Source organism: Diachasma alloeum, unplaced genomic scaffold, assembly GCF_001412515.2.
Source record: "Diachasma alloeum isolate Michigan unplaced genomic scaffold, Dall2.0 Dall_scaffold_00396, whole genome shotgun sequence".
Lineage (NCBI taxonomy): Eukaryota > Metazoa > Arthropoda > Insecta > Hymenoptera > Braconidae > Diachasma > Diachasma alloeum.
In genome coordinates, this window is record NW_021680535.1 from 7,986 (window position 1) to 22,756 (window position 14,771).

The window sequence follows — 14,771 nt, forward strand, 5'->3', positions numbered from 1 at the left end:
GAGAGAGAGAGAGAGAGCTCGATAACTTCTGTAATGGAAAATTGATTGGAAATAGTTACCCTTTATTCATTGGAAATTTATAGATTCGTCCAATTGCTAAACATGTTGGAGAAAATGAGAATATTTGTGCAATTTTCAGTTTGCGATGTTTCGCCAATTATTTTAGCTTCATGACTCTCTGGAAAAACACAAACAAACAAACGACAATAATAATCGGTCAATTATTTTTTTTTTATGTTCGAAATTATGATTTGCGAAACGTCTCACACAAACATGAAAAAAATTAATGGAAAAATCTAGCGCATTCTGTACGAAATTTCATTGAATTTCCATTGGAATGCTATGTGGATTCTCTCAGAGTTCTTTCAGAATTCTATTAGAAAATTCTATGTTTTTTGCGCCAGTTCAATAGAAGATTATACAATTTTACTGTGCCATTTTATTAAGAGATATGTGATAAGAAAAAATCTATAGATTTTTATTCTTCCCGTAGAAATTCTTCGGCTTAAAATTTTTAAATATTGTTCGCTGCATTTTTGTTAATTTCTCATAGTAAAATCAAAGGAATAAACTTGCAAAATTCATGCCTGAGAATTCTCATACAAAAAATCCCAACAGAATAAGCTATACAGAAAACTCAAGGGCTATAGGTTTTTCTCTATGAATACATATCTACTGAGGAACGCAGGGCTAAGTTGCATAATTTTCAACAGAACCCGCGCGCAAAACAAGTGAAATTTTAAAGTACAATTTTAATAGAACTTCAATAGAATTTCTTAGAAAAAGCGCTAGGTTTTTCTATCGAAGTGTTTTATACGTGGAATGACATGAAATCAATTCATTTTCTTTAAATTTCCTAGAATGTTTTTGAATGTTTAGCAATGATAGAGATTAATTAGGACATCAATTAATTCCAGAAATGACCATCAGCTCACCTTTCATGCACGCAAATGAGTACGTAGCACTGAAGTTTTTCTTAGCGACTCCATTTACCTTACGACCCAACCCATGTAGTACTGTTGCAGAGCCTTCTTGAATAGATCTTCCATGATTGCATTGACACTCTTTTCACATTCTTTCGTTCCCTGCGCAGACGTCTTCATCACTCTTTTCTGGACAGATCCAATGTAGAAAAATTATAAAATATATTGACAAAACGAATTGTGATCGGTCAAAATAATTTAGCAATTACTTGAACGAAATTCCACAAGGAGATTTTCCACAGTTAAATGTATATTCAATGATTTTTATAATGACCTCTTTCAAAATAGGACTAAGAAACAGTTTATATTAGGAATTTTATCAAACTCAAAAGGAGTTTATCGTCGAACCATTTTACGATAGTTTTGTTGTATAAAGTTCGTTAGTCTGTATGTCTTGCTTTCATTTGTATCTATTGAGAGGCCTAAGAAAATTGAAGAAAGAATTAAATATCTATTGTTTAAGTAGAATTCATCCATGAGATGCTTGAAGAACTTCGAATTGATATATTTTCGATAGATGATTGATCAAAAATCTATTTTCTACGCTGTCCTTTTTCTTTTAATGGCAAAAAATCGGTCTGTACTTAAAATTCAATGAGGAATCGATTTGATGCCAATAAAAGAAGTTTCGAAGGTGTGACTGATTTCTATTATTCATTGACAAGGACGGAATGAATAAAGAGAGAGGGAATAAGTTATTTCCAAAGATGAATGAAATGTGAAATATGGAATGTGAATGATACCGATTAATTATGAATTGATTCAAATTATTCTCCCGTATTGATTTGACAACTTTGATAACGAAAAATCTCCAAATTTTTAGGGTTACTAATTTCTGAATATTCGGAAATAATAGAGCAACTATCAAATCTTCAGTAAACTTGGGATCGAAAGGGGCTTTCGTGGGAGCCTTGTTGTTTAATAGCAAATGTGGAAAAAAATTGTCATGTAAAAATAAATAGATCCGTGTACTCCTTGACTAGGAAAAAGATTCAGAGACGTTTTCTCCTAGAATCACTCGCTTTTTTTCTTGGATTGCTGATTATCAACAGCATTCGATTTGATTCTAAGAAAACTTTGAGTGAAGGTTTTTTTAAATATTGAATTATTTCGGTAAAGGAAGAAATGTCTTCAGACCTTTTCTGTGACTGCGGGAAATTTCTACAAAAAAAAAAAACATATTTTTCCACAAAACCACTTGCTCCAGAGATGAATCGACAATGCCCGAAGCACTGTAAACCTTCCCTCAAATTTCTTTGCATTAAACCCTTCCTGAAATGATCAAATTATCTCGATAGCGAGTGGTTTTGGGTGGAAAATGTCTTGAAATATTTGTTGGGGCTTATTAAATTTTCTATGGGGATGTTTATCGAAATTTTCATCATGAAGCGACTTATTTCGTAACAAAATTCACGATCCTCAGAAAAAGCCAAGCTGCCTTCAACTCCAAATAAATCCTCCTTAAAATAATTGAAAATAATTGAAGTGATATCTCAATAACGAGTAATTTTGGTGAAAAATGTCTTGGGACTTTTTTTGTAGCTCAGAAAATTTCTTACAGAAATGTCTTATTTGAGATTATGTCATAAAACCATTCGTTTCCAAACAGGACCCACAATCATTGAGAATTAAGGATATCTAAGTACTTTGGCTATTTTTTTTAGTGAAAGACTTTTCTGCCATTATAGTTGAACATCAGAGCTTTCAATTAAGCTTCATTTGACACTAAGTTTCCGGACATTTTACAATGATTTTATTATTTAAACTTTGAAGGTCTGAATTTGATTCTTGACTTTGAACCGTTAGGAAACATTTTGAAAATCTGAAAAAAAAATTGGGAAGTCTACTTTTGGAGGAAATTGATAAAACAATTGAAAAATAAGAATTTTTTCCGATTACGACCAATTTTATGTATAATTTGTAAACAATAATTTTCCACTGCTAACTGTAAAAGGTATTTGGATATCCTCCCTCGTGGAAATCGGGTCGTCAGATTTTGACAAATTATGACATAAAATGTCAAATTCTGACAGATTATGTCCGAAATTTGCGTAGAAATTATGTCAGAATTTGTTAGAATTTATCCGAATCCGTCATATTCTGTCAGAATCTGAGTAATCTCGTCAGAAATTGACAAAATATGATCGGAATTTGGGATGGGTTGGTCAGATAATGTCAGAATTTCTCATCAGAAATATGATAACATCTTATAAATTCTGACAAATTCTGTCATCATATGACAATATATTAACTATTCTTGGGCTCAAAGTCGTCATTTGATAGCATTTCATCGCATTATATGTCAGAATATATTATATTCCGACATAAGTTGGCAAATTTTGACGGATGATGTCATTTATTGGCACATTTGCACAGAAAATGGCTGCCCGGAATGACCGAATTTGTCATTAATTGTCATTTTTTCATAAATTATGACATTATGACATTATTTGACATATTCTTACATTTTCTGACGGTATTCTTTCCACAGATGATTGTCAGAATATGTCATCATCGGACATCCTATGACATCATAAATATCATATAATCTGTGATATTATGACAGTATATGCCCTTCGATGACATTATTTGACATATTCTTGCATTTGCTGACGGTATTCTGACCACAGATGATTGTCAGAATATGTCATCATCGGACATCCTCTGACATCATAAATATCATATAATCTATGATATTATGACATTTTCTGTTAGGTTATGACATTGATTGACAGATTCAGACAGTTTATGACAAGCTGAAATAGGACAGAAAATGACATAAAAAAATATATCATATTATGACAAAATAAGTCATTTTCTAAGAAATTCTGACATTTGATGAGCCCTGGCAATATGTCAAAATCTGACGAAAATATTATTGTCATATCATGAGGAACAATGTCATTTTCGGGGTGAAAATGATAAAAAAATGTAAAAATCTGTCAGCTTATATCGTTTTATAGAGTTGACATAATATGACATCTGCTGTCAGTATATGACGATGCAATTTCTGACAGAATCGACATATTTTATCAAATTCTATGAAAATATGTAAAAATCTATCAATTTTCTCATTTTTTGACATAATTTCACATTTTATGTCATAATTTGTCAAAATTTGACGACCCGATTTCCACGAGGGCTTAAGGGAAACTGCCTTTCAACTTTGAATAACTCCTCACCAAATATCTAATATCTAATTATCTCGATAACGAATGCTTTTGAAATAAAAAAAAATCAAATCTCATAGCGTTGTGATTTTCAGGTTATCAACATTGAATCCGATTGAAGGGGGGGGGGGGAAGAATCAAGAAAATTCAATGGAAAACTCAATCCACTTCAATTCTCTATAAGAACATGACTGGGTAGTATCGAATTACGTTGAATTATATTGATCTTCAATTAATTGAAAATTCAAAAATATCTTCACCTGTCTTTTTCTGATTTTTAGCAATTTATATGCAAAAATTGAACTCGAATTCACAATTTCCGTTGATTTTTCAATGACATGTTCAATTTGCCATAACGAAATTCTCTGAAATTTCAGATAACATTTTTTAACAGTTTTTTTCAATAACATTTCCCGATAAAAATGAGTTTCGATATTCTCTTAGTAAAACGAATTCTCTAAATATTGATCGAAAAAAAATAAATAAATTCCGACCCCACTCCAACTGTTCCCCAATTAAACACTCCGTAAAACAATCAAGTTATTTCAATAAGGAGTGGTTTTGAGAGAAATGTCTTCAGATCTTTTCTGTGACTGCGGGAGATTCCTACAAAAAAAAAACTTTCATATTTTTCCCCAAAACCACTTGCTCCAGAGATAAATCGACAATGCCCAAAGCATGAGAAATCTCCGTTCAAGTTTCTTTGGATTAAACCCTTCCTAACATAATCTAATTATCTCGATAACGAGCGGTTTCAGGGAAAAATGTTTTAAAAAATTTGTTGGGGCTTATTAAATTTTCTATTGGGATATTCACCAAAATTTTCGTCACGAAATAACTCGTTCCGTAACAGATCACAATCCTAAGAAAAAAAGCTAATCTGTCTTAAACACCAAATAAATCCTCCTAAATAATTGAATTATCTTAATAAAGAGTAATTGTGGGGAAACGTGTCTTAGGACTTTGTTTTGTAGCTCAGAAATTTTTTTGGGGAAATGTCTTTTTTGAGATTGTGTCATAAAACCACTCATTTCCGAACAGGATCCACAATTATTGATAATTAAGGTAAACTGCCCTTCAACTTTGAATAAATTTTCACCAAATATCAAATATCAAATTATCTCGATAGCGAATGATTTTTAAATAAAAAAAAAATCAAATCTCATAGAGTTGTGATTTTCACGGAATCGACATTGAATACGATTCATGGGGACCCGAGATAATTCAACCGAAAACTTGACTTATTGCAATTTCCTATGAAAACATGAATATGTTAGTATTGAATTATGTTCAATTATATTGATCTTCAATTAATTGAAAATTAAAAAATATCTCCACCTGTATTTTTCTGATTTCCATCAATATTCATGGAGTAATTGAACTCAAATTTATCGTTTCTGTTGATTCTTCAATGGAATTTTAAATTTGCAAAAAAAATATTCCCAGAAATTTCAGTATACAGTATACCAGAAATTTCCAATTTTTTTAACAAAATTCTCCAACAAAAACGATTTTTGGTGTTTCCCTGATAAAACAGATACTCTAGAAATCAATCGAAAATCCTTCAACTGTCTCTGAATTGAAGCCTCCATAAACAAGCATATTATCTCGATTACGAATTAGTTTACCAGAAGTTCCTGTTTTTCAAGTGCAGCATCAGGATTCGCAGAATTTTCATCAGCCTTGGGCTCCAACATTTTCTCAAATTTCAAGAAATCTTTCAAAGATGATATTGGCAATTCCACTCCCAAGAAAGATTTCGCTAAAGGACCTTCTCCCTGATTTGATGCTGCAGTTGGAATTGAGCTTTTTAATTCCTCCATCTTCCTCCCCAAGTGATACTGCTGAGCTCTTTTAGCGCCGTGAATCTAATCTTGTGCTTTGAACGTTATGATTTTAAATTTAGTGTCCAGAGAGTCCATTGAAAACTCTAGAATGAAGAAAAGAATTCCAAGTTCACAGCAATGGTATTCATTTTAAAACGAAGTAGTGAAGGATGGAGTAAAATGGATACTTTTGACGTTTTCAAAAATATTCATAAACCCGAAACGGATTTATTAATTGAGCTCAGTCTAGGCTTATCTTAAAGGGGAAGAATTATTCTTTCTAATGAAAAAAAAATTATTCCATTTTTTCAACAAGTCAAAACGTCAAAACGTCAAGCATCATTGACGCTTGAAAAAAAAAGTCAAAAGTGTTCATTTTACCCCACCCACCCCTATATCACAATGTAGATTCGTAAATTATAGTCATTCGAACAGAAATCACCTGCAGAAGACAAAATCTCCACGTTGAATTTCCCCCAGGACGATTTTCGTTTCGTTTGATTTTTCAACCATTTCTCTCTTTTCTCATAATCCTGCTTCGGGGAATAATAACAAACGGCCTTCTTCGTGTCCTTGTTCTCCTCGTCAATCCACTGTTTGTTAACGATCTCGACGATTTTTTGCCCTTGTGCATTTCGTTCACCACAAGACTCAACAATGCGATATGGTATATCCTCCGATGAGCGCGTTTTAGGGTTAGTTTTGATAAATTTGTAATGCTTGGAAAAAGCCGAGAACGATTTCCACAAAAAAATGAAGAAATAAATATTTGCTTATTTTTGTATATTTAAGTGTACTCACTCGGGTTACGGATAAACTCGTTATTTTTGTCATGCTAAGCACGTTCCAAACGGCTAAATCTACGAATGAAAATGAATACACGTGCACACACATTGTACATTGGCACTCTGGTCGCATAGTGGCGTCGGGAGTAGTTTATCAGAGTTTTTTCGTTCTACGTTGGTGCGAAATAACTGCCTGAGATTTGTATTTTTTTCACAAATGAACTAGGTCAGTAAAGATACCGATTTGTCGCGTAATTCCGATCGAAAATACCTTTTATTCTGCAATGACGAGGTTACGTACGGAGAGGACATGCGTTCACGTGGGTCTATCCCCTCTACGAGACTGGCGACATGGGCTACCCCCCTCACATCCCTCGGACGACGTTCTATCCCCTCCCCAAACTCGTTATACATACACTGCTGCTCACCAAAGAATGATCCTCGGCACTCAACCTGAAATACCTCCACCACCCCATTAGTATGATCGAACAAACTCGAAAATCATTTTTTCTATAGAAATTATTGGGCATGAATTTTAGCCCATTGGACCAAGCTTGGTAAAGCCCCTAAGTTCAAGCTTGTACTACCAAGCTTGAACCATAATTGGTACAACCTTGCCAATACAGCTTGAACTTAATTAAAATCGGCAAGGTTGGACTCACCTAACTACAACATATTGGGCCGAGCTTGATTAAAGCCCCTAAGTTCAAGCTCGAACTACCAAGCTTGAACCATGATTGGTACAACCTTGCCAATGCAGCTTGAACTTTCTTAAAATCGGCAATCTTGGACTTAACTAGTTGTAACATATTGGGCCAAGCTTGGTTGAATCCTATCAGTTCAAGCTGGGAAACCTAAGCTTGAACCATGATTGGGACTACCTTGGTACCCAAGCTTCAATTCACAGGTAATCACCAAACTTGGTTTTACCTAGGTATTATCACAGGTTTAAGCGTGGGCAAAGCTAGGAATTCCAAGGCTTGGTATCCTAGATTGAACCAAGCTTGACCCTATTGTTCAATCTTGGAATCCCGCACCTAGGAATTACAACGTTGGCAAAGCCGGTTCAACTCAGCCTAGGAGAGGTGATGCCTGTGCCGCTCAGCAGCCAATACCGCTCACCTGATTTTCTCCACAACCACTTACTTTTCCCACAATGTCTCTTACTCATTCTGAGAACTCTACCATCAGTATGTAATTCTCATGAAAATTTTCGTTTTTTTACCCCTTTAAATGACAAAAATAGCACCCCAGGATTTTCAGGGCGTTACCATGGGATTTTTCTACACCAGAACGTAAGGTTTTTTACTATGATAATAGCATTATCATCACATCAAATTGACGAATAAACGGGCAAAATCATCCCAAATAATTTGAAATTTTGTCTGTTTATTGGGATAATTTGGGACTAACTCTACGCCAAAGTTCAGCTGAATCCGTCCATTAGTTTTTGAGAAATAGCGATTTTTTAAAAATGTTTTTGCCCCAATCTCTCGTAAAGTATTCGACCGATTTCAATACATTTTTTTAAATGTTCATCTTGATGTCCTATATCTTAATCAATCAAAATATAGATAACCGTTCATACAGAGTTTTCGAGATATATCGATTTTTCTATTGCTTCCGAAGGAAAGCTATGTAATTGTAATTTTTTTCGATTTCCTAATTTTGTGGAAATGCCTAGAAATGTCATGAAACGCGAAGAAATAATGTTTTTAAAAAATGTCTGTATGTATGTCTGTGGTCATGTGTGTGCGTATGTCCCCTTTTGCCCCCATAACTCGAGAACTATTAGCGCAAAGAACTTGAAATTTTGGCTGCTATCTGGTACTATTGATACTCAAAACTGGGCTAAATTTCAAATCGATCGGTTGAGCGGTTCCTGAGATACAACAATTCCTCAAAAATCGTTTTTTGCCGACATCTCCTGAACCATTCGACCGATTCGATTTTTTTTTTCAAAATACTCGTCGTGATGATACCTATCTAAATGGATCGAAACTAGTGGATTGGGCTGTTGGTCGCTCGCTGCGCTCGCTCCCATTGCGGGTGGGTTGGTAGCGGATGTATTCATGTGGGTCTGACCCGTCGGACGGGTCGCACCAACAACTTTCCGATATTATTATTCCTCCCATTTTGACTAAAAGGATCCTTTTCAACTCTCAATACTCTGTTTATTTATTCATGAGAAACCCTTGTCTGAGCGATTTTCAAACTTTTCTCCAGGGAATTTTGGAAAAACCACTGGAAAAATCACTGGAGTTTCAGAAAATCCTAGATAAATCACTGGAGTGATTGACTCTAGTGATATCCTGATGTTGACAATGCCAATCACGTCATTTATACAGGAGAAATACTTATCTTAGCCATTTTCAAACATTTCTCCAGGAAAATTTGGAAGAACTACTGGAGCGAATCACTCCAAAATCTAATCAGGTCTAAGTTACATGAAGACCTTTCGATTGCATCATCCATCATCTTGATCGCGCGAGTCATTCGGGAGAAATCGTTAACGAAAATTCCGTGGCATACAGACCTACATACACACATACACACACACACACACACATACATACAGACATGTTGTTTAGAAGTGTTTTAGACACCGAGAAACGTGGATAAATCGCAAAAAACTAATGATTCATTTTCAGGGTGATTACAATAACTACCCGATAGATCGGGAAGTTGATAAAATAAATAAAAAATTAGAAAAAAACGGAAGAAATATCATGGTGAAATATAAAAATATATGAAAAAAATTGGAGAAAATGAAGAGCTTTTCTTCATTATAATCGTTCGTTATGAGCATCTTATGAGAATGAGAAATTTTTGGTTATTTTTTTCTATTTTGAATTTTTCGTTCTGGAATAACTCGAAAACCATCAGACCAATATCAACCAAAATCTAATCCGGTCTAAGTTACATGAAGACGTATCGATTGGAGAAAAAAAAAGTTAAATCGGACCATTCGTTCACGAGAAATCGTTGACCAAAATTTTGACCACATACGTACAAAGTAACACACATACACACACACACACACACACACACACCCACAGACATTTTGTTAAAAACTATCGAGGAACATTAGAAACACCTTGAAACGTGGAGATATCATGGAAAATCGATTTTTCATTTTCGGGAGCATTACAATAACTTCCCTGCCCGGGAACTTAAAAAGACTATTACACCCCAAGCAATGTGATTTTATTCTCGTTTTTTCATTTTTTCGCTGAAATTGCTTGTAAACATGATAACTTAAAAAATAATCGAGATAGAAACTTCAAACTTGGTAGGATTTCAGATCTTGTGATAACAAAGTTTGGTATTTTGGATGAGCAAAATCGGACCTGTAGTTTCTGAGGTATTCAACTTTTTATGTGAAACTGTTTTGCTCAATATCTCAAAAACTATATAACCGTTTTCAATTTTTTTTTCTTCAAAATGTTCGTCTTGATGTCATCTATCTGAATGAATCAAAATATGTATGCCCCACTATAGAAATTTTTCAAGATATTGCCGTTTTTGTATTTTTTTGGTCAGAATTCACTCTTGAACTCCATAACATGGATTAAAATCAGAGAAACCTTTTGAAACATCGACTACTAGTTAGGATTGTCAAATAACATTCCTATATCCAATTTTAGATCAATATATTGAATACTTACTGAGATAGAACAATTTATCAAAGATTCTTAAGAAGAAAAGGATCAACGCATCTATATTTAACTGTTCATTTTCACTCTAGGCTGACTTAGAAAGATCATATCACATAAAAAAAAAAAAAATTTTTTCTTTCATTTTATAGAAATAGAGAAAATGAGGTAACAGTTTTATAACCACCGCAGCCGCATGCTACCCATATAACCACTAGTATTTTGCATATTTACTTATTCTCACTCCCTATTTATTCTAATCAACTATTGGAACAGAAAGTCATGATTGAAATTTTTTTAAACAGTAACTCCGCTCTCAAGGTATAATAGTATTCAGCTAAATTTCAAAATGTTGCTGCTTCTCTATTTTAATGGGTGGAAAAAAAATGTACATACGTAAAAGGGGCAGAGTCTATGGTACATCAAAAGGTAACGAAATTTGAGTATTGTTGGCCATAACATTTTCAAAAATACCAATCAATAAGTTTTCATTTCTAAGAAACATGGATCGAGTTCCATTCGGAAGCATACTACCAATGGAATTGATAGAAATTAAAATTGAAAAAAAAAAATTTACACAAAAAGTAACAGTCATGAGTGATCTGTCAAATAGCTTCCGTCATACTGCTTGTTTTTACCTCGAAATCGTTGTTCGGTCTCTAGCGGACGCAAAAATCAGAATATCAACTTGAAATTTGGCATGAATGTGTCTCTAGTAATATCAACGGTTCGTATTGAATCTGGGCTGAATCGGATAATTAGTTTCAGAGATATTCAACTTTGTCTGTAAATCTAATTTCTCCCATATCTCAATAACGATTTAACTTATCGCAATATTTTTTTTTTCAAAAATATTTGTCTTGATGTCCTTTATCAATCAAAATATATATACCTGTTCATATAATTTTTTCTTTTTTTTTTTCACGGCCTCGGAGTCCCTTTTTGGGTCCCATTCGGCACTCTATCCAACCCTATGAAATCGGCTGTGGATTCTACACTGTACCGCATTCGCACTCCTATAGAACATAGAAGTAGCATGGGGAAACCACAGAAAACCCATGCCGGTACAGGCGGTTCCTGTATTAGCAACCTCCCACTCGCCGGAGCTTTCCGTTGAAAAATTCGGTTCCACGGGGAATCGAACTCACAACCTTTCGCACACTAGACTTGCGTCTAATCCACTCGGCCACCGACGTCGGTCATCATATAAAGTTTTGGAGATATTTCGATTATCCTATTTTTTACTCAAAGTCGTATGGTCTCTGGCAGGCGTAAAAATCGAAATATCAACTGGAAATTTGGCAGAGAGCTGCTTTTGGTAATTACAACGGTTCATATTGAATCTGGGCTAAATTGGATAATTAGTTACAGAAATATTCAATTGTGTATGTAAGCTTAATTTCTTTAATATCTCAATACCGAGCTAACCTAGTGCAGTCATTTTTTTTCACAATGTTCGTCTTTTTGTCCTCTATCTTAATTAATCAAAATATACCTGTTCATAGAAACTTTTCGAGATATTTGGATTTTCATATTTTTGAATAAAAGTCGTTGTATGGTTTCTAGCTGACGTAAAAATCGAAATGTCAACTTGTTTTGGTCGGAATTCGCTTTTGCGTACTATGACATGGGTAAAAGTCAGGGAAACCTTTTGAAACTTCGGCTTCCAGTTAGGATTATCAAGCAACAGTCCTCCATCAAATTTGAGGTCTATATATTTGATAGTTCTTGAGATGGAATAATTCACCTAAAGTTCTTGAGAAAAAAAATTACGCATCTATATTTCATCGGTCATTTGCACATCAGAATAACTGAGAAAACCATGTAATATGAATGTATGGTTTTTTCATATTTATTTTATAGAAATAGGGGAAAATGAGACAAAGCTTATAAGCATCTATAGATGACCGCCACCGCACCCTACCCATGTGACCACTACTGTTTTTCATATTTATTTATTCTAATAATTTCTTTATTCTGACTAAATGATTCATAAATGGTGATAATGAAAAGGATGATTTTTCCATAAATAGATAATAATAGCTAACGATATTTTGTATGAAGTATGAATGGGATTGGCATTCATATTTTCAAAAAATGGTAATCCTTATGCCTTCTTTTTTTGAAAACATACATTAGAATCCATTCGTAAGCCTACTACCAATGAAATTGGTAGAAATCAAAATAGGAGAAAAAAATACGTGGAGAGTAGCAGTCATATATAATTTGTCAAATGGCTTCTGTCGCGCTGCTTGTTTTCATCTTTCAATTAATAAGTAGGGAGTGTGTTCTCGAATTCGGCCGATGTCGCCACTACCGTTCAGACAGTGTGGCTAATATCGCTCGTTTTGAGGCCGATGCCGCTCAGTGCCTGACAGCTCACGTATGCAATTGTTTGTGGAAAAAATCCTGCAAGTACAACATAATTAATGATTCCTCTTATAAAAATTCATTTTAAGAGATATTTTGGGATCATGAAAGAAGAATTTGAAAATAAGAATGGCTGTGACATTCCGTATAAGCCGTCAATAATTCTGTATAAGCCGTTAGGTGACTTGTTCGGATTATGATAACGGATAAATATTCAATTATATAACTGTAAATGTGTAAAAAATAATAAAATGTCCCAATGCCATATAGCCGTAATATTTTATTATCATTCCCTCAAAAAAACATGGAGTAATGATTAAAGTGTCAGTCACACATTTTCACGATATCATCGTGTTCTTATGCATTTCAATTTATCAAATAAAATCTGAATTCCATTCATGTCATTGTCATTGCATAATCTAGCATCGATGATTTTTTTCTTTTGACAGCTATTGACTAGACGTTAGGTGCTGAACAATATAGGAATCAGACTGAGCGGTATTAGATGCATGCGGCCAGTACCGTTCACTCAGCCCCTATCTTCTTTTTTTAATAATTTATCGGAATTGAAATAAAAATTGAGGATCCAAGACTTCTAAATATCTAGCTTAATCAAAGAATGCTACGCGACTATAATTTTCATTCGAAATCGTGTTTGGGATGTGAAAATTATCGTTTTTCCTTAGGTGAGCAGTACAGTGTTGCCACCAATATGTTTAAACGTGAGTCGTGATATTGTCATAGAGAACCACGGGAAACTCGACAGGAAACGTACTTTTATCACTTAAAATCACTTATTAGAGTAGAGTAGAACGAAGAATCAATTCTGTGTTCTATTTTTTATTCTCGTCATATCTACATCGGGACTTCGGAGATCAAGATAGTTATGGTTTATGTTTGGCATCTGAGAAAACTGCTATTTATCGAAAATTATGTGATAAACTAAACTTAGATGTTCGTGGATAGTTCACATTTTAATACTAAGTATGGATTTTCCTTCAAGTGATAACAGAAAATAATCTTAGTTGCGTACGGACAATGCTCTGAATTAGGTTACGGTAAGATGCAAGGAACAAGAAAACACGTTTGTAATTATTTTAAAACAATTAATAATATCTTCACCGATGGCCGTGGCTGTGAGGTTAGAGTATGGAATTGGCACGTGAGCGACCCGGGTTTGATACCCAGCTGGGGAGCCAAAATTTGTAACACTCTAATCTCACAGTTTCACTGTCGAGCGGGAGTCTCGTTAAAGGGACGACTGTACCTGGGCAGGTTTTTCCCTCAAGTGAGGGTTTCCCTCGTCCTTCGGCGAATGTGGTACAGGGGTTGGGGGGTGGGATGGGAACAAATCGTAAAAACCCGAGAGGGTATACGAGAGAAAATAATTTTTAGTAATATCTTCAAAATAAAAAAACAAATGTAAATGTTTTTATAAAAATATCTATCAAGCGAACATTTTGTTCGACTGCTCCTGAAAGGAAATCAGTCCATCTCACCAAAAAATACGATCCCCATAGAAAATCAAAGAAAAAATCGAAGGGGAGAAACAAACCAAGTCTGAAAATCTTAAATAAACGATCAAAAGTCGGTAGAAACAATGAATCTGGAGTAGAACTATTTGCTTCCCTTCAATTATGATTTAAAAGGATGTTCTGTGTTGTGAAAAAAACAATTGAGTTGAATTGAAAAAAATAAGTTACGATATGAAAACGATTCTTTGCTTGTTTAAAAAAAAATTGAAATATTCCTGGAAAACAAAAACACATGTTTTTGTAAATTAAATGTCCCATAATTTCAATGCCTCAAATAACCGAAATCTTAATTGAACTAAAACTTAAATCCCAACATCAGGGTAAAACGTGTGGCTCCGCGCGTTGTCGAGCCCGGGCACTCGATGCCACCCGAGTCCCACCCCCCAGGTCCACCGCTGGGGGTAAGCCCCTACCGTGAAAAGCTTCAGTGCCAGCGCTTCAGCCGC

General features: G+C 34.5%; 1 pseudogene; it reads right to left on the bottom strand.

Moving 5' to 3' along the window:
- Nucleotides 1-935: 935 nt before the first annotated feature.
- Nucleotides 936-6,075, bottom strand: LOC114841411 (annotated as a pseudogene).
- Nucleotides 6,076-14,771: the final 8,696 nt, after the last annotated feature.